The sequence below is a fragment of the Rhinolophus ferrumequinum genome, chromosome 10, assembly GCF_004115265.2.
Source record: "Rhinolophus ferrumequinum isolate MPI-CBG mRhiFer1 chromosome 10, mRhiFer1_v1.p, whole genome shotgun sequence".
Taxonomy (NCBI): domain Eukaryota; kingdom Metazoa; phylum Chordata; class Mammalia; order Chiroptera; family Rhinolophidae; genus Rhinolophus; species Rhinolophus ferrumequinum.
The window spans coordinates 20,120,855-20,142,361 of NC_046293.1; positions in this window are offsets into that span (position 1 = coordinate 20,120,855).

Below are 21,507 nucleotides of genomic sequence, written 5' to 3' on the forward strand. Positions count from 1 at the left end.
TGCTATATATAGAAAACCCTATAGACTCCACCAAAAAGCTATTAGAAACAATCAACAAATACAGTAAAGTTGCTGTCTACAAAATCAACCTACAAAAGTCCATTGCATTCCTACATACTAACAACGAAATCGCAGAAAAAGAAATACAAAAAACAATTCCTTTTGCAATTGCAGCAAAAAGAATAAAATCCCTAGGAATAAACTTAACCTAAGATGCGAAAGACCTAGATGCTGAAACTAAGACATTTTTAAAAGAAATTGAAGAAGACACAAAGAAATGGAAAGACATTCCGTGCTCATGGATTGGAAGAATCAACATAGTTAAAATGGCCATATTGGGGGCTATACGAGTATGTGTTAAATTACTGATTTGCCTAGAGTGAATCCATCAGTCAAGTACTTTCACAAATAAAATTTTCAGTCTTTTTAAAAATCTAATGACGTATCTCGCACAGCCCTGCTCATCCCATCCCCGCCAGCCAAAATGGACAACACACTGACAAGTCCTTGCCTATTTTCCAAGGTCCAGTTCAAATGACACCTTCTTCAGGAAGCCTTCCCTTTCCCTCCGTCTCCAAGATGAGCTCTTTCTTTGAGGATAACTATGTTTTTTTTTATAACTGCCTTCTGACACATCCCAGTTTTCTGACTTATACTATTCAACAGATTCATTAGACATTTGTAGTTATTTGAAAAAAATGTTTTCATAATCTGTTTAATCCTTACCACAGCCCTATGATTTGAACAGCTTACAGTAAAGGAATGTTAACCTAGAGAGAGAGAGTTAATAACTCTTTTTTAGGTCGCAGAGCTGGTAGGCTGCAAAATAGAAATTCTGTTCAAGTCTGTCTTATTGGAAACCCTATACTCTTTCCACCAGATGATGTTGATAAAACTGCACGTCATTCTTTACAATTATTTTGTATGTGTCCCTTTCCTATATGGGAATCCAAGCCCCTTCAGGATCTGGTCTGTGTCTTATTTCTCTTAGAATCCCCTACATCTTCTTGCACATGGGAGAAATGAAACAAAAGCTGATCAAATTTGTAGAAGTGAATAGAGCAAGTATCTGAAAATTGGTTCCAATAAAATTTCGAAATGAATTATGGAGTTTTACTCATGCATTTAAGCCATATTTATAGTTCATTAATCCACACGTTTATAAGTTCTTGGCAAAATACTTCAGAAGGATTACTGTAGCCATGGACTATGGGGTTTGCTTTCATGGTCATTCAGCTGTGGAGCTTTCTGGTGGATATTCTCTGGGGTCAGGTCAGTGGGCAGACTTTCCAGTGTTAATTGGCTACGGTTTATCTTGATGCTGAAAAACTGTGGAGTACTGCTTAACCGGTCCCCTCCTGGGTGTTGGACTGCTTTTGGAGCAGGCCAGAGCTTCATCATAGTTTCATCTAAAAGTAATAGCATCCTCTTTTCAATCCTCATAGGACTCTATTTGTACCTCCTTTTTATTGCTCTCACTTCCTACTTGGCGTTACAATGATATATGTGCATGTCGTATTTCATTTATTACATGGTCAGCATCTTAAGGTCAGGGGCCATTCATTCCCCAGTGTGCTTACATGGTTCCTGGCACATAGTAGGAGCTCAATACCTTTTAAAATAGTGATTAAAGTAGGTTCTAAATTCAGCAAATATCGCTTCCCCTATTTTACTAGCACTGTTTCAGCATTTTTGCTGCTGCCCACTATTCATGTGGGTGGTATGAGCTGAAATTGCTGAAAAGGGATGTAATTTCCCTTGTTAATATAATTACTATCATATATTATCACAGCACTAAAGTCATAACACGCTCATTTTCAGTGGCCTATACACATCACCAAAATTATCTCTAGAAGAGAAATTTATCATGTTTGTTTTCGTCTCAGAGTGAGATGCTGCCAAGTTTGGTAAATATATGCTCAGTCCCCTTTGAGTGACAAGTGTGTCAGTAAAGGGGGCATTTTGCCTCTTATGAAAAGAAATGTAAGGCTCTTTTTGGCATCCAGATATAATTTAACTGCTTCGATTCCCAATTCAGAGCAGCGGTGGGTAGCGAGCATGCTTCCTCCATGGGTCTTTTATAGTTAGGGAAAATAATGAATGAGGAACTGAAGAACCTGAGGAGGGAATACTTGCATCTTGCATTATGATGGCAGCAGGTGCACCTGGGGCAGGCTAGTGGCCTTGTCAGCTGAGCCCAGGGTAGACGAGGATAGGAGTTACAATTGTGAATATGCAACAGTCGTCAACAAAGTCTAATACGTGTTTATTTTTGCTTTTGGGGAAAGAGGCCGTGCTTCTAGGAGTCTTATCTCAGCCCGGGATTTAAGGAGGTCTTTATTTGGAGCAAGGCTGAGTTTGTCCTTGTCATGCTCGTGGGTGCACTGAAGCGGGACATCTGTCCTGCATGCTGGAAGGTCAGCCGTGGCGGTGAAGACTCGGCTTGGAGGACTACCGCAGCTCCTAACCAGAGCGAGCTGAAGACAGCACCAGGGACAGGAACGTGTCCCAGCGATCGTCAGGGCCTAATGTCAGGGAATCCAGGCTGTGGGAAGGTGCCACTGAGGGTGCAGTCAGGGTGACTCCAGGGCCTGAGTCTGGCCAGGATTTTCAGTAGTAAGCCAAGGGAGGGCTCCTGTAAGGAGGGAGACTTTGAAATGGAGGAGCCCAGAGAACAGATTCCCCACTTGGAAACATGTTACTTGGGCACTAGAACTTTTAGCTGCTTCTCACTCAGAAATCTCCATTTCCTAGATGCTTCAACTCCAGAAAGTCCTTGGCCGTGGCCCTTTCTAGCAGTTCTTCCTTTGCGGGGATTTTGATCCTGTTGTACATGAGTCACTTAAATTACTCTAAAAAATAGATGTACAGGCCCCACCTCTGGACATGTGTATACATACATACATATACACATGCACATATATGCATATATAAATAAAAACACACACACGTGTGAATGTATTATATGTGTTCATTCCCACGAGATTTGAATGTAGTCAGGCTGAGGACACTGACCGCTAGGTGGTGTGAGGCAGGGAGTAGAGACTTGAGCGACCCCTGGAGGCCAACAGCAGCATTACCAGCACAGAGCTGCACAGGCAGGGAGTTTGTGCCTTGTAGCTGCTAGTATTTATGAGATACTTTGGACCAACACTTTCTTCATGAACTCATCTGATGACCTTACATGAGATTTTACTAACTCTTATAGATGATGACACTAAGGTCCAAGGTACCACAGTTGAACTGGACCTTGAACTCTGACTAGGATGGGGCTGTTGCTTTGTAGGTCTAATAGGACTATTGCAATAATTTCAGCGTAAGTTATAGGGAATTATAGTATTGAGATTAAGAGTTTTGGCTCCGGAGTCAAACTTAAATAAATTCAAATCCTGGCTTTGCAATTTAAAGCTAGGTGATAGGAACAAGTTCCTTAACTTCTCTGCCCCTCAGTTTTGCACTTGTACAATCGGGATAGAATGATTGTAAGGCTTAAATGAGATAATTCTTGTAAAGCTCCTAGAATACTGCCTGGGTCAGACTAAACAGCCACTGAGCGTAGCCTGTCATTATTGTTCTAGAACTGGCCCAGGATAGAAAATGCAGGTGTTGCGCTCCCAGCAGTGGGCTCAGTGATGATGCTGATCAGTCTTGTATAACTTTTCTGTGCCAGTCTCAATTGGTTGGGACATAGGAAAATGTGGAAAATTGCTAACAAAGTAACTGATTCTCTTAGTTGCCTCCTTTCTCTACCTCTGTCCTGAAACTCCTCCCTCCCTTCTCTGCCATCCTCTCTGTCCAGCGTGCTCTCCGCTAGCTGTGATCTAATGCTTGGGTGCAATCTCAGGTGATAATGGATTAAGAAGGTACTCATCCCAGGAGTACTTAACCTTTGCTAAGAGACTCAATTAACCTTTAAGACCCAAAGGAATTAATCTTTAATGATGTAATTTAAGGCCCGGTGTGGGGTAATGGGGATATAATGTTGGGTGGGAGCTGTTCCCATGAGGGATTGCTGTCATGCCTGCTTGAGGGACCATCACTAGATGGTCATCCAGATGGCAGGGACCATCGCCAGGTCACCCTAGTATCTTTCAGAGTCTTCTGTATGGCTTTGGGGATACACTAAATTTTCAAAAGCCTTTTGTTGAACAGAATTTAAGGAACATATTTAGATGTCATCTTAATATTGAATCTGTCTGTATATTTCTAAATGCTTAATAAACTTTATTACATTTCAAAAAATGTTACTGAAGAAACTGTTACATTTTATACACTTAATAATTCTAATTTTTTTATTCTAAATTCAGTTTTTCATTCCGCAAATGTGTATTGAGTGTCTATTCTGTACCAGTTGCTGGGGAAAAAATTTTTGGTTTGAAGACATACGTTCCAGAATCCCTGGGCTGATTTCCTTCATTTTCTATTTGAAGTTGACCCCACCTCTTTTCAGGCACCTTCTTGGCCAAATGAATGACTGATCCTTTGGATCTAGCTACTTGGAAACCCCCTGTTTTTCAGCTTTTTGCTCTTTCCCACTCACACCCTAAGTGCTTTTTGGATAGGTTTTTAAAGTCAATGTATTCCAAAATAGAAGTCGATTAAGAAACCAAAATAATCCATCACCTCTCAGTTAATGGTTAAGACCGATAGAGATTTCACCAAATGAATTAAGAAATACATCTCTCACTTTATTAATTGGGACCTAGTCTTGTGACTCTCTTGATGGATTTGAAGCTCTGATGTTAATATTAACATGTCCTAAGTAACTTAATTTGGCTTCCAAGGGAGAAATGTTTGTAGAATTTCCCTGCCAATTTTAGTGTGTGTTGAAGCCAGTACCATATTTACAGGTAAGGCAAAAAAATTTAGTCATAGATTCTTCAGTGATAGCAGACCTGAGAACAGGAATTTTGCACTTCTGACTATTCTCACATGTCGAGTTTTCACTATTTGGTTGCATTCGTTTTGGTTTACTGCTTGAAGTTGGCGTCTTGGATGATTTTGACACTTTTTGAGAGGGCAGTGACTCTGGGGACTGGCTGTGTGTGCTTTGAAATATGATGGGGGGAAGGGACAATTTTATGATAACAGAGAGCAAAGTGACAGCAGTGGGGCTGACATGGGAGGGTGGAGAGTCAGAAAGGCAGAGAAGAGGAGAGTGCAGGGGAAAATGTCAGGCATGGAAATAGGTGCTACTTCTCCTGGGGTCCAGCCCAACCTTGTATGAACCTCCATTATAGCCTTTCCACAGCAACAATGTTCATTCAACATTTATTTCTGGTGGTTGGGCTTAAATATGTCTGCCTACACTGCCCTGAGAAGCAGGTCACATGGGAAGGAGCCGCCCCTCTCTTAGTTGTTTTTCTCATTTTTTTTTTAATTGCTTTTTTGGACTGCTTTTATGTGAAGTGAGATAGCAGGGGTAGCCTTTTTTGTGCCCAGTTAGTAGGTGGGATAAAGATGCACAGGCTTTGGAGCCTACCGGGCCGAGGTTTGAGTTCCTCACTAGCTGTGTGGCTTAGGCCAAGTGGCTTCACCTCTCTGATTCTTCAGTTTGTAATCTGTAAAATAGGGACAATAATAATAATACACATCTTGTAGGATTGTTGGTGAGGATTAGCATTGACCTACATAAAACATTTGCTGTGATGATTATTTTATGTGTCAGCTTGACTGGATCATGGGGATCCCGGATAGTTGGCTAAACATTATTCCTGGGAGTGTCTGTGAGGGTGTTTCATGCATTCTAAGAGTCATAAATAAACAAAGGAAACAGATCTGTATATAACCAACCAACTGACAAAGCAAGCAAGCAAGCCAGCCAGCAAGCAAGCATCTAGCCATCCAAGCAACACACCAACCACACACCAAGTGCTAAGATTTTGGGTATGGACAAAAGCAGAGTTTAAAAATGGAGGTGATTAACTTTGTCTATGGGATTAGAAAGGGATAAAGAGTGAAATTTTACTGGGATAGAAAGGGGGAGGGCTATCTAGCTAGAGATGACAGTTTGAGTGAAGACTTAGAGGAGTGAGTTGACTTGATTTATTTGGGGAGGTGGCTAAGTAGACCGGTGTGGTGGGATCGCTGGGCACTGGGGAAGGAGAAGTGGAAGGCACGGTTAGAGAGCCAGTTGCGGTTAGAGTACGAAGGTCGGTGGTGGATTGCAGAGGTTAATGAATGCGAGGATGGGTAATATTGCCAAAAGAACAGGACTGCTGGAGAGAGTAAAAGAAGATTTAATAGCTTTCAAGTTCATGATACTAGTTGTTCTTCATCTTGGCAGAGGACAGAGAGAGAAGTCCGGCCTGAATATGTACAACTAAAACACTTGGAATTACATGCTGACTGTGAGCCTGGGCATCCCAGTGTTTTCTGGGGTGGACGATGGATGGATGGTGGGTGGAGGATGCTCTGAAGGCAAGCCACTGAAACACAAGGAGTCCACAGTGGCCCAGCTATGCCACCTTCCCCCAAACAGCATGGACAGCTTGAACTGCAACCTGTCTTGATGGGACTTCCTTGGCAAGGACTGGGAAGGGGAAGCAGCTGGTACCCTGTGTGACTGGGGCTGCCGAAATGCCCCAATCAGTCTAGGTCATGATTATTAGTCAGTCTAGGTCACAGAAACTAGACCATCATGAAGGTGTGTAGAGGCAAGGCGACCCGGTGAATGAGACCACAGCTCATTCCAAGTACGCGGGCCCTGGCTGTAAGTAAGGCACCTTGATCAATCTCAGGCATCCTTGTGAGCAGGGGGGTCACCATTCCTAATGTCCCACCTTTGGGTGTAGAATGATTCCCAAGTGGGTTAGGATGAGCCTTATCTTTTTGGGCGACAGTCAGCAGTCATCTAACCCCTTTTACAAATGCCTGTAGACTAGGAACACTGTTATGGAAATTAGTTAGCAGCTGCTCTACCCGAATGTTTAGAAAATGAATATTATTCACATTATGCAGTCTGGAAGCAGAATCTTAATGAAGCACAGAAACTACAGGCACATTGACCCCTTCCCCTTATCGGAGAAATCTCAGAATGCATAACTTTCTTTGAGAAAACTTCTCATTTCTACCAGGCTTCTGTATGCCTGTTAGCGACAAAAATAGCATATTCACAACCCAAAGGAGCAAATATTTCAGAACATATTGTACTAAAATATGACAGTGTCAGCTAAACCATTATCTATACTTATTTCTCATTATTAATTCTTAACAATTAGCTGTTCTTTGTTCCATGGTAATGGGATTCACTGTACTATAAAAAATGCTTTGAAGTCATGAAGTGTCAGATTTTGTTCGCGCAGATTCTGTCAGCGGTGACTGTTATTTGCGCTACAGACTGCTGGGGGTGTGCCTTGCATCGGGGTAGGATAGGGTGAGAAGCGGGTGTAGTGGGGAAGGAGGAAATGACCAAGATCCATTCAGAAAAGCCTGTCCTCGCCAAGTGGAACCTAGAACCACCTACCAAAGTGGATGCAAATGGCCTCTGGCAATTCTGGAAGACGTGGGGGGTGGGGGGTGGGGACGACACTTTAGGTGATGGAATCGGAGCGTTCTCTCAGGTGTGTGAGGCCCCTGGAGAAAGGACGCAAAGGAAATTTGGGTGAAGAAGGTGGACAGCAGTCAGGGGGAGGGGCAAGGGAGCAAAAGAATGTAGCTTTCAGGTGGCAGGATGAAAAGAAACCGGCAGAACTCCTTCAGGGACGCCCTGGGAAATGCTCTGAAGGGGAGAGAACCTTTCAACCAAAGCTCAGGAAGGAGGCAAAGGGCAAGCTTCTCAGGGCAAAGCCTCTGTCTTTTTTGTGATTTGTAACCTCAATCCAAGGAAAATACGGTGCTCTCTGTCTGGTCTCAGACACACCCTGGGTGTCCTTGCCAGAGAAAAGCATGGTCAGCAGTGCTGGGAGAGGGAGGAGCAGTAGGAAAAAAGGAAAGCAAGAACAATGGACCCAGGGCGAGAAAGTACATGCAGAAAGGGGTTTAGTTGCTTTTTGTGGACAAGGTTGCTTTATACAGGTTGTGTTATATATAGTGTCTGGTGTTCATTATTAAATGCACTGCCATCCACACTGGGAAGAGAGTGTGCGTGAGTGTTTGTGTGTGTAAAGGTCCGGGTCTTTATCCTCACCACTACCACCACCACCTGTAGGAGCACTCGCTGTGTACAGGAACTGGGCGTTGACTTGGAATCTGGTGCTGGTCCTATGAGCCAAAGATACTTGTTATCCACAGTATATGACTCAGAAATCTGCAGAGGTGTGCCGAAGCGAGCTTGCACCAGCTCAAATCGGCCACAGTAGGGGTATTTTGAAATCAGCCATAGGAGGACTATTTACACCACGGAAATTGTCAAATGTTGCAAACCAGGGCTCTCCCCTTTTCTCTCCCCTCATCCAAAGAGCTGATTGGTAAGGTTGACCAGCACATCACTGGATCTCTGCCTTTCAGATGTACAGGCAATAGAGAAGGCAAATGACCCCATGCAGAGGAGAGCAGAGCTACCTGCCGTCTCCTTGTCTGTTCTTCAGCATTCATCTGTTGGCCAGGAGCAGCAGGTTAATACTGAAGGGAGTCTGAGCATTGGCATTGAACAAACGTAGGTTGGAATTCCCACCCAGCCACTTGCTTGTGTTATTGACTGAGCTGAGTTATTTCACCTCTCTGTGTCTCAGTTTCTTTATTTGTAAAATGGGGATGTAGCATCCACCTTGCAAGATTGCAGTCAAGTTTAGAAACAATATCTCTATAATGACCGTGCTTGTTAAATGTCGGCAATTTACTTTGAAATGTATGAAAAAGGTGACTTGATAGATGGATAGAAGAATAGATGTGTGAAAAACCAAGTATAGCAAAATGGTAGAATCCAGGTAGTGAGTCTATGGATGTTCACTGTAAAATGTTTCAACTCTTCTATAATTTTCATAATAAAACGTGGAAACAAAAGAAACCTATGAGACTGTAGTACCGACAACACTAACAATACTAGAAATAACAATAACCAGAATGACTCATCTCCTGTTACCTTCCCCCTTCCTTACTGGCCCTGCTGGTTCTGGAACGTTCCAGGCCTGCTCCTTCTGCACTGTTTCTTCCTGCCTCTACTAACACTTGTACACCCTGGCTTGCTTCCCATCCATCCCCTCAGAGTCTTTGTTCACGTTGCCCTCTTGTTCAGCCTTTACTGCCCACCTATTTGCGATTGCACACCTCAGCTGATGGCAGTCGCTTCCCTGCCACTTCATTTTCTTGTCCTCCACAGCACTTATCAGTCTCTGCCTAATAATGCAGTTTATTTTGTTTATTATTTCCCCCCACAAGAATGTAAACCTCATGAGGACAGAGATTTTTATTTATTTGGTCGCTGCTGCATACCCAATGACAAGACAATGCCTGGAATATAGTAGGTACTCAACAAAAATTTGCTGAATAAGGAATGAATAATAATATATATTACTGTTTCCTCTTCTTCTCTTCCTTCCTCTTCTCCTTCTCCTCCACCTTTTATTAGACTTACAGTTAAGACCCCAATGAAGGCAGCTGTCTAAGTTTGGGTTCTCCCCGGGGCAGATCCTGGTATAAGCATTCAAATGCAAGTAGATTTCTTGGGAGGTGATCCCAGGAAATACAAGTTAGAGAGTGGAGAATCGAGCTGTGAAAAGGAAGGCAGCTTATAAAGAACATATTGTCAAGCAAGTTACCACTGGAGCTTCACTGGGCCACACACTAAGAGCCAGCGTAGGACACACACTCCGTAGTCATCCTATGGAGTAAGGGAGCTGGGGTGTTTATATATCAAGCTCCACATCTGAGGGATGTTCCTAGGATATAAATTTCCTGACACTCTGGCCTGGGTTCTTAGAAAAAAGAGGCTTAGGATACCAAAGAAACTCCTCAGGCAAAGGATACAGATGCTGGCTCTTAGATAGAAATCAGGCTGGCATGTAGGATGTGGTATGGCTCAGAAGGATAGCGGCAGGCACCCTCAGAACCTGCTTTGTTATCCACACAGTGACGTCCTTAAAACATGGCTCAGCGTTGAGAGTCGTGGGGTTAACTTTAAATCACTGGTCCTAGAAATAGTTCTAAAGAGTCAGTGAAGGTGCTTCCTTCTTAAAACATTCTGATTTAATTTTACCACCTAAATCCGATATACATTATGACTGTTTAAAAAAAAATCAGAATTTGTTTAGTTTATGGAAAAGAAGTTATTTCTTGACATATTATACTAAATTTAAGATAATTTATTGTTTTATCAATGACCTAACTAAAATTAATGTCACTCTGAAAACAGGAGGCTCCAGAACAAAATCATATTCACAGATCCAAAAGCAAACATGCTGAAATTAAGAATTTTCCAGAATACCAAAGAGCTCCACGTTGGACTTAACTATCTCATAAAAAATCTCGTGTTTCACTGATTGCTGTTTATGACGAAAGCTAATAAGTTGGGCAAGAGGGACAGATGCAGTCCCTCCTAGAGAAAATACACAAACCCCAGAAGCAAAAAGTGATTTGGCACTTAATCATAAAGTCACAAAGCTTGAAGGAAACCTAAAGACTTCTGACCTCATCCATCATTTTACCCAAGACCACACTTAATTTTTATGGTATATAAAGTTAAAGCACTGCTCACTTTAGTGACATTCATCTGAATAGTGGGGACTGTGGACATCCAGAAAAGGACGAAGCAAGAAGTTGAGTGGATATGTAGCTTTTTAACTGGTTGAGCTACGTTAGGAGAAGAAATAGGGCCAAGTGGTTAAGATGTCCGTTCAGTGGGTGCATGAAGGCGTTCAGTCTCCTCCCTCACTCATTCATTCTGCTGCTCGTTAGAATGTGACCTTGGGGAGTCATTAACCTCCGGGTTTTCAGTTTTCTTCACCTACAGAATGGGAATTATAATACCTCACCCCTTCTGCTCTTTCTGCATTGATAGAAGGTTTAAATGACGTAATATATGGAAAGTACTTAGTTCAGTGCTTATAAGGAGATCCATGCTTGCTAAATCGTTTTTTATTATGTCCATAATTTTATTATGTCCACTCATTCATTTATTCAGGAAATATTTATTGTGCATCTACTATATGCTAGGCACGGTTCAAGTCTCTTGGAATACATCAGTGAGCAAAACAGACAAAGATTCTTGCTCTTTGGGTATTTACATTCTGGTGGGGAGAGGGGGATGTAGACAGTAAGCAAATGACACATTAGATAAGTAAATTATGTAGAAGATTGGGAGATAAATGTTATGGAAGAAAGAAAAAGGATAGCAAGGAAAATGGGGTTAAAGTGGCAGGGGGATTACACTTTGCAATTTTACACGTGGCAGTCAAGGTGGGCCTTGTTGAGAAGGTGGTATTTAAACAAAGATGTGAAGGAGGTAATGGAGTGAGCAGGTAGGTGCCTGGGGAAGACTGGTCCAGGCAGAGGGAACAGCCAGTGCAAAGCTCCTGAGGACGCGGCATGATTACGGTATAGAAACACAGTTTGTTTCTAAACAGAGTGGGCAAAGGTTGGTAGGGGGCAGGTAGAGGAATCTGAAGTCAGAGAGGTAATTTTTGGGGCAGAGGGAATGAGTTGGTGCAGGGCCTCATATACCATTGTGAGGACTTGGCTTTCCTGTTGAGTAAAACGGGGAGTCACTGTGAGGAAGAGACTTGACCCAAATTACAGTTGAAAAGTCATTTAGGCTGCTGTGTTCAGAATCGACTGTTTGGAGAAAAGGTAGAAGTGGAGACCTGTTAGTAGGTGAATTGTAGTCATTTAGGTGAGAGACGATGGTGGCTTGTATCAGGTGGGAGCATGAGAGGTGGGGAAAGAGGTCAGATTCTTTTGATCATAATTTGGTTAAGCTTTTCTGACAGGTAGGATGTGGCGTGTTAAGAGTGTAAGAACTTGCCATGTCAGTGCATTGGTCAGTTCATTCTTTTTTAGTGGCTGCATCATACACCGTCACGCAGGTGTACCAATTTATTTGTGCTCCTTTTTTTAATGGAACTTTATTTAGGTTGTTTCAAGTTTTGGTTGATATTACAAACAATGCTGTGATGGACAGTCTTTTGTGCCCCTGTATACATATTTCTACAGACGAGGACTCTAGAAGTAAAATTGTTGAGTGGAGAGGGATGTTCATTCAAAATTTTTTGGATTTGGTCAACTGACACCCCGAATGCTGGTACCAATATACCTACCCACCAAAAGGGTATGGCAGTGAACAGATCTCTTCATGGACACAATATATATTACGGGCCTATGATGTTTGGACTCTATCTAATTTCTCTCATATGGTAAATTATAATAAATTATGTATTATTTTCAGAATTTCTACTGATAATTTGCCTGGTACATCTGGGTCTTCTATACCCCTTTAGATTTGTTACCAGATATTAAACATTAGCAAACTTTGGAGACAGTTATAAAATGGAGCATTTAGGTATCATTCCTTTTAGAGAGAAGGCTGATGACATTCTAATGACAAAGCTGTGAAGTGTTACAACATTACTTAAAGGTCACCAGATGTGGGATTAAATTGTCACTAATCTATTTTTTATGCCAATGTGAAATTGATAATTCAAGGGAAGTGGGTATCTTTATCAGTTAATGTCACAGTGTTCAATAATTATTGTATTTATTATTTCCCCATCCAAAATTAAAATCCTGATTGGCAAGGAAGCACTTTATGAGTCTGGGGAGCTCTTCTGACATTTAATACAATCTTCCAATAAGTCAGATGGGTAGTTGTTTTGATGAAAGCTGTGGACAAAGAGCTATTAAACCGAATGCAAGGAAGACATTATTTTGTAAGTAACTATGGTGATTAAAGCTTTGTTTCACATCATTAAAAATGTGTTATTTGATCCAGCATTGCCTCTCCCTCACACTGTTCAGCAGGAGATGCCTCAGTTTGAAGAAGCAAAGAGAAAGAAAAGATAGACATTTAGTGGAAGACCTAAACTGAGCCAGGAATCTGGTAAATATATCAGAGAAGGCTGAATGTCTTCCTGCAGGTCCTTTAGGAGTGATTGTACCCTTAGCTGTCATGGTGCTTCTGGAACTTTCTCATGGAATCTGCTCTATAGGTTAATTTACGGAAAGGCCGTTTTAGCATTGCCTCTGTCTTTGGACCAGTCAGGTCTTATTGACCACATGAGAAGTTTAAGAACTTAGTGAGGTCTCATTGAGGCAACATTCACCTTCTGCCAAGCCTTCAGCCCCCGCAGTGGCAGAATTATTGCTCATATAATTAGGGATGGCTGCCTGTGAGAGGCTCCCTGCAGCAGCCCCCCTCCCAAGTTCATCCATTTCCCCTTGCCCAGCACGCGGCTCCTGGCTCATTTCAGCTTTCATTAGCCTCTGCTGCTCCTGGGTGTGAAGGTGCACTCACCTATCTCTGCCATTCCGGAGTGAAAATAAAGCACTTCTTTATTTGGGCCCCCACTCTTGTCACTCAAGTATTTAACGGGAGCCTGAGAAACTTGGTTTCTTATATGCAGGTCAGTCCCATCAGGAGGGGATCATCCAAAATCTGATATTCCCTGTGCTGACATTTATCTCCCTGAATGGGGATGGGATCTATTCCACCCCACCCCAACATACTTAGGGATGATGAATGAGGAAATATGCAGGAGCCTGTTTGGGGGTCAATTTGGACTGATCACTTGGGTGCATGCCTGACAGATCTGATTGTGAAGACAGTGGCAATAGGTGGTGTGGGCCAAGTTGTTGGGTTATTATGGAAGTCGCTACTCTCCAGTGGATTTATATCATTGTTTCAGTGACGATTGTGGATGAGTGTCTCATATATCACATACTGACTTAAGTGAAAACAAACTGGTTTATTTAACTATAAAGTTAAACGTCTGGCATAGATGACTCCAGAAGTGCACACAGCTCTTCTCAGTCAGGCCCTGGGCTTTTCAGAGCATCAGTAACCTGAGTAGAACTGCAATGGATGCTACTTCAAATTTAAAGAAGATAACTTAGAAGCAGTTTACACATCACATTTTATAGGAGACAAAACTGAGTTAATTAGTAGCAAGATAAAATGAAATAAGGTCTGGCACATAGTAAATGCACAATAAATGATTGGGATTTTAGTGGTTTATCATCATCTGGATGCTTTTTCATACATGCATATTCTATCACATGCATTATGATTATGATAAAATACTGAAGATTTCTAATGCATTCTATAAACAAATGTCATAGTTGCAGTTTGGTATCCAAGAGTAGACAGCTCACTAAAATGAGAAATGAGAAGGATAGAAGGGGGCCTTATGGATCTAAGGGAAGAAAGGTGTTGCTGTTGAAGGTGGAGGCTGGCATTGAATGAGAGGTTAGAGTCAAAGAGAAATAAATTTTTCTTCCTACAAAAAGATGTTTGTTGTACAAGAATTGGTCCTGGGGGACAGAGAATAAAATCCCACTAGAACCTAGACCTGCCTTACTCTTCCTGGAAATCGTTGGAAGGAGCGGGGGAAGCTGGCTTTGTAAATTAATAAACCAGGAGCCAAGCTCTGGGACTTATTTTTTTCAGTTCTCTGGTTAACCTTTTACTTAAGGGCAGCAGATGGTTCTGGTTGGAATCAAGTTTTGCAATTCCAAAGACCAATAACTCCATGAAGCTTAGAGGAAGAATTCTTTGTAGGTGAGATAAACCTGGGACTGCTATTTAGATTTTTTTAAAATGGCTATTTTTGCATTTATTGTTAATAAAGCAGATTCCTAAAATCTTTCTTAACATCTTTCCATGCAGGCCCGCAAAGGGGCAGTAGCATCTTGGGGCCCAGGGCCGCAAGTTTGGATAAGAGAACAGTTGGGGGATCCCTTTCTTAGTTCATTCATTTATTCATGTCCTCTTGATGAAGCATCTCTTCTAAACAGAGCCAGGACCCAGGTGACCCAAGCATGGCTCCTGAGGCACGAAATTGAAGGAGGTGCTCACTCACAGGGTTGTGAAAGTGTGGGATTGGTGCCTGGGAGTGACTGCCGTCTTAGATTTTATGCCCAAGGAGCATAACCCTCGTTCTGGCCCTGCTTTTACAGGCCAAGTTCTGTGCAAGGTGTCAGAAATCCAAAGATAAATCAGACATGATTTCTGATTTCCAGTAAGTTCCCTGCCTGGGAAGTCCATGAAAGGTGAGGGTAAGCCTCGAGAAGGATAGGTCCACCTGATGCTCACAGGGAAGGGACGTAAAAGATGAGAAACAAGTTCAGATCCTTAAAGCCTCTGGATTGGAGCTGCAGGTGGTAGAGAGAAGCACAGGAGTCTAAAATGGCCTGGGGGCTGCTTTCTTTCTTTCTTTGTTTTTAAATTAATAGACAGTCTTTCAATTACTGTTGATATACAATATTATATTACTTGCAAGTGTACAAAATAGTGATTAGACGTTTATAATACTTATGGAGTGATCACCCCAATAAGTCTAGTACCTGGGGGCTGTTTTCTGATACTTGCAATGGAGACGTCCTAGTCAGTTAGGGTTTTAAAAATAATTAGATGTCATGCTCCTATTGTTATCATTATTAATATTACTGTCTAATAGGATAAACCTGATAATAAGGGCAATAATGAGCATATATATTGGTACTGAAAAATATAGCTATTTGCTGACTGTAGTATATTAAAGGCATTATTCCATTTAGTCCTCATAGCAACCCTATGAGGTAGGCAGTAGTATTATTTCTATTTGTAGGAGAAGAAATTGAGATTCAGAGATGTCGAGTCATCTAGTTTTAGAAATTAGACTAAGAGCAAATCAAATTCCTTTCTAAAAAGTTTCTCGGCTTCCTGAGATGAAGACTGAGAAGAGAAACGCAGCCATCTGTAGTCTGCCCCCCTGCCCCCACATTCCCTTCACCACAGCCCACCTCTCACCCTTTCTTTTTCCTTCACTGCTGCACAGCAGAACCAACCTGGGAGAGAAAATAGAAAGACAGTGGAAATTGCTGTCACTTTTGCACTGCCCTCCGGGAACAGGAGAGCAGTTATTGCCACGCTGGGTCAGTCAGACAGGCCCTGGATTTCTGTTCTTCTATGTTAATTAGAAAGCAGACTCTTCAGAGCCAATTTTGACTAAGAACTCTGTGTCCAATTTTCTTCTGGCCCTGATTGTGAATGGCCTGATCAATATTAAATCTAATTTACAATGATGGCCCCTGTGAAGCTGGCAAATGTTATGTCAACATACTGTAATGACTTCGGCTTCCTGAGCACACTTGTTAGCATGGCCACATCTGCCACCACCACTCTTAACCGCTCCCACCTCTAAAGCCACATCTGTGATAACATCCCCCAAGTTCTCCTTCCTTCTTTCCATCAACAGAGGCCCCAGTCCTGTCAGTCTGGGTTGCCTCATTTCTATCTGATGAACTCCAGAAAAGAAGGAGAACAATTAATTTTCCTCTCACAACTGATGAAACAAAGAAAAAAAAAATTGCTACTCAGTTTTAATAATGGCAAATTTTATGAAATATCCATCAAGACAATTCAGAAAGGAGCAGAGGGAATTACTTCTCCATGGGGGGCCCAACTGGTTTGCATTGTTTCATAATGTTTATGTTATTACAATGCCATGTCATATGCATTTGCATCCCGTTGTCTCCAGGGCAAGTTCTTGTAAGTAATTTGTGAGGTGCTGAATAAAGGATCTGTAATGGGAGCAACGCTCCCATTCTGAAAGTTTCCACTTTTTCCTCATCTCAGTGGAGGTTGGGGAGAGACTCTGCTGGAGAGAGGCACGCAGATTCCAGAGATGTTTCTGAAAGTCAGGATTCAGGTATCACTCATGCTGCCTGCCCTGCCTCCTAAAACACTTCTTGGGGTTGCATTGTTTGTGAGAAAAAGTCAAAACTCCTTAGCTCTTGCCTCAAGCTCCTTCAGACAATACGCCCCCACCATCTGCTCCTACCAGCAGGCCTCTGTAGTCTCTTATATTTGCCACAGTTCCTCTCACAACGGCGATTTGACATCTGCTATTCCCTCTGCCTGGAAGATTGTTCCCTCTCCTTCTTCCTGAGGAAAGGTTTCCTCACCCTCTAGGTATCAGCCCTTCGCCTATCTTTCCCTCAAGGCTCCCCCACTAGATCAAATCTTCCCTTTATGGGTTCTCATTGCCACCTCTCCTTTGTCTCCTTGCAACTCCATATTTGTTGGTGTGATTATGTGATTAACGCCTGCATCTTTATGAAGAGGTAAACTCTGTGAGAGAAAGGTCTTAGCTTACTGGTTTACTCCCTTTTGGTAGAGCATAACCCGGAAGCTAAGCATGATGCCACAGTGGGGCCTCATTTCACCTCTGCTGAAAGAATTACTATCTCTGTATTAGTTGAGTAATGGTTTGGCTGCTGTAACAAACAAGAATTAATAGTGTACTTAAAAGGGTGATTTACTCTTCTTGGAACTAAACGTAATATACACTCCACAGTGTCAGGGATCTCACCTCCTTCTATCCTTTTCATTCATTCAACACAGATTCATGAGGCATCTGTTATATTCCAGCTCTTGAGGACACAGCAGTGAACAAAACAAGAAATTCTTGCCCGCATGGAGCTGCCTTTCTAGTGGGAGAAACAAGGCAATTGAACGTGATGAAAGTAACATGTACAGAATGTTTTAGAGTGATAAGTGCTGTGGGAAAAAACATAAAGCAAGGATAGGGGCAGGAAGAGTCGGGAATGGATATTATTGAAATTCTAGATAAGGTAGTCAGAGAATATCTCTGGAAGGTGATATTTGAGTAAAGTCCTGGAAAGAGTGAGCCATGAGGATATTTGGGAAAACAGTGTTTAGCAAGTGCAGAGGCCCTATGGCAAGAGGGTGTGTGGCTTGTCGGGAACAGCAAAGAGGCTAGTGTTGCTTTAGTGATCAATGAGAAAGCAGTGGGGTCTAAGGCTAGGGAGTGTATGCAAAGACAGATCTCACAGGGCCTCTTAAGTCACTGCAGGGACTTTGGCTTTTGGCTCCATCTCTTTATTCATAACTTGCATCTTGTAGTCCAAGAGGATTGCTCACGATCCGGGCATTCTAGCCAGTGGCAAGAGGAGAAGGGGAACAGTTGGGCATGACCCTTTCCTTCAAGGCACAAGCTGGAAGTTGAACACATCATTTCCTCTCACATCCATTAGACAGAATTTGTCACATATGCGGTCACACCTTGCTGCAAGGAAGGCTGGGAAGTAGTAAGTCTCATTGTGGGGACAGAGCCCCAGAGAGCAGTTTCCAGGCTCTCGGCCTCATGTAGAAAGGTGCTGGCTCGGGTGGTGGATGGCCATCAGCTGTGGCTGGTCGGCTGTTGGCTGTGGCTGGTTAGCCAATTGGGCACTGATATAATTGCCACCACTGTGCTGGTTGGAGAGTCAGTTGGTTGGCAGGCAGAAAAGCAGACAGAAGGTTGCAAATCGTGTGGCTCCAGCCTCCAGTGAGATTATAGTGGTATGACTCCCCTACCTATGGCTCCGTGGGTGTTCCTTTTTGGCCTAGCCATATCCTGCGTTCTTATGTGGGGAGCTGGACTAGAGACCCCGCATGACACCCTGCAGGCCGCCCTGTGTGACACTCATTCTCCACAGCCAAGGATCCAGATAAAGCTCAGGAATTCTTGTATTTATGAAAGAGAGGTTGAGGGATCCCCAAAGAAAGTAACAGCCTTTGCCATAAACCCCTTCTTTGAAAAAGGAAAATTAGAAATTTGATTATCCCTTTAATAATGAAATCAACTTTCTATTAAAGGAAAACACAAATGTAAATCTTTTAGTCATAAAAGTTGTTTTTTTGGGGGGAATGTGCTGAAAAATCCTTTTTTTTGCTCCTTTGTGGAAGCTCTGTTTATGACCCAATGAACTAAACAAAAAGCCTTGTTGGGCTGATCAATTATTAGGTTGGTGCAAAAGTAACTGCGGTTTAAAAGGTTAAAAACCATTGCAAAAACCACAATTACTTTCGCACTAACCTATTAATTAAGGAGAAGTATTCAGGCAGGATTGAGTTACACTATTTTTCTCTTCTATCATAAGTAACATAAAATTTCTTTTCTATATCTCCTACTAAACAATGTAAAAATATATGATTTCCTTTGTTAAGCTATTTACTGAAGAATTTGTATTTACCCACCTAAAGATTTGTGTAGACACCAAGGTTTGTGAAGCATGTCTGACTTAGATAATGATGGAAAGTCAAAAAACAAGACTAATGTAAAAAATAGTTGTAGTCCATAAATTGAACTTATTATCAATTGCTTCAGAAATAAATAAATCAATAATGAACTTACTAGGCTTTAATTCTTTGACCATCCAGTGAAAAACCCCTTTGTTCTCTAAAACTATACAAATCATAGTTTAATTTCTGATGCTTGAGACAGAAACTCTTATGACTTCTCTTCTGCAAGTACTTTTTAAAAAAGTACTTTTGACAGCCCGAATCAAACCACAACTGGAGTCAAGCTGTATTCTTTGATAATTAATGTGGAACAAATGAATGAACTCTGAGAGGCTGCCTTGTTTCCTACTCATTATAATCTCAGTGTTGGAGAGAAGCTGAAAGATTAGGCAGTCAGTTCTTAACTCTCATTTAGCTTAGCTGGAACACCTTCAGTTATAGGGCACTCACAATTTATGTAGTGGTCTGTTCCATTATCATATAGCACAGATGATGAAACATTTTTATTTTCTTGAGCCACTTTCTGTTTTCTTCCAATAGATCCAAGGTTTCCTCAGTTTAATTACTCCCTCCCATGACAACTTTTCTCCTGAGAAAGGGGAGAGAAACCCAGAGTTGGCCCTTCCAAACTCCCTGTTGTGCCATGGTGATCAGATTGCTCCAGGATGGAGAGCTTCCGACTTTGGACAGCAAATCGACACCACTAGATCTGAAAATGAAGCAGGGCTAGTTAGTGGCTTAGAATTTTGTCACCCACTCACTCTCTGTCTTTGGGCAACTCACCTAATAATTATAATTAATAATTGCTACTGATTATACTTGGTATGATAGAGACTGTGCTCAGATATATACGCGTATGTTTTCTTTAATCCTCATATAACACTAGTGGTAGCTACTACTATTATCCTCATTTTACAGATGAAACTAAAGTTCAGAGAAATTAAATAGCCTACTCAAGATCCCTGTGACATTACATCTGTGCTTTTAACTCCTGTACTGAGCTTCCTCCCTCAGCTTACTCATAAAACAACAAATAACACTGATAACCAAGGCTGCCCAAAGTAAGATAGCCAATGTGGGTCCTGAGGAACAAACAGACCTCCATGGGCAAAGGAAAGGATGGGACGATCGTCATCAGCAGAGAATGGAGAAAGCCCAAGCCAAGGTCAGAGAGGGCTGCTGTGACAAAGATGTAGGTGATGGTGAGTGACCCAAGAGACCAGTAGCTTAGGATGCCATGAAGATCTGGTAATCGGCAAAAGATGGGGTAAGGCTTACATTATTGAGATGGCATAAGCGCTGAAGAGATTATAATACCCCCTGACATATCCGTTCAAAAGAAAAACAAGAGAAACATCAGAAATAAATGTAACAAAGTTCAATGAAGTCCTCTTTTCTCCCTTGTGCCTGTAAACACCTAGCAGAACACCTGACACCTCGTGGACACTCAGCAGAGATTAGATGCACTTATTAACTTATAGGAGCCACAGAAAGAGCACGTGGTGGCAGGAGAACGTTGCCGAAGGAAACAGGACAGATGAGATCTCAGTACCATAATTAGCATGTAAGGATGACCTGTATATGCTGAAATTATTGGGGGTAAAGGAACTGATTTCCCATAAAAGTGAGACTGATTTACAGAGTCGAGTGGTTTCATCATAGGAGCATGTAGGGCTAAAAGTCCTGGGAGACAATCAGACCTTTGGGTGTCGATCCAGATGGATCTGAGATTAGCCAGAGGAAGGACCTGATTTCAGTGATCTTAAGATTATGTAGATTATAAGACATTCCTTGATTTAATGGCAGCATTTTAGAAAAGGGATACAACAATCCATGTACACACTGATTCAAAAATGTTAAAATATAAAAACAAAAATATAGTCACTATTATAGTAAATAGGACCCTAACTCAGCTACATGGTGAATGATTAAGACCAGAACTTTAAAAAAAAGTGGGATGGGGAGAAGCCTAGTATCCTGCGGGGACTCATGTGGGGTCTCTGCTTCCGCTCCCCACATAAGAATGCAGGACATGGGGAGGCCAAAAAGGAACACCCACGGAGCCATAGGTAGGGGAGTCATACCACTATAGTCTTGCTGGTGGCTGGGTTGGAGACACAGGAAGCAGGCTCCACATGGTGCGCGAGCCACCGACCACTTCTCTGCCAATCAACCAACCCCACTTGCTAACTGCAATCCACTCTTGCTAGCTCAGCCACCGTCTTCTTACTAGCCCCTATTTTCTGTTAGCATAGCCACAGCAGTTAGATTAGTGGCCAATGGCCCACAGGTTACAGCTGACAGCCAACTAGCCACAGCTGATGGCCATCCAATCCCAGTTGATGGCCATT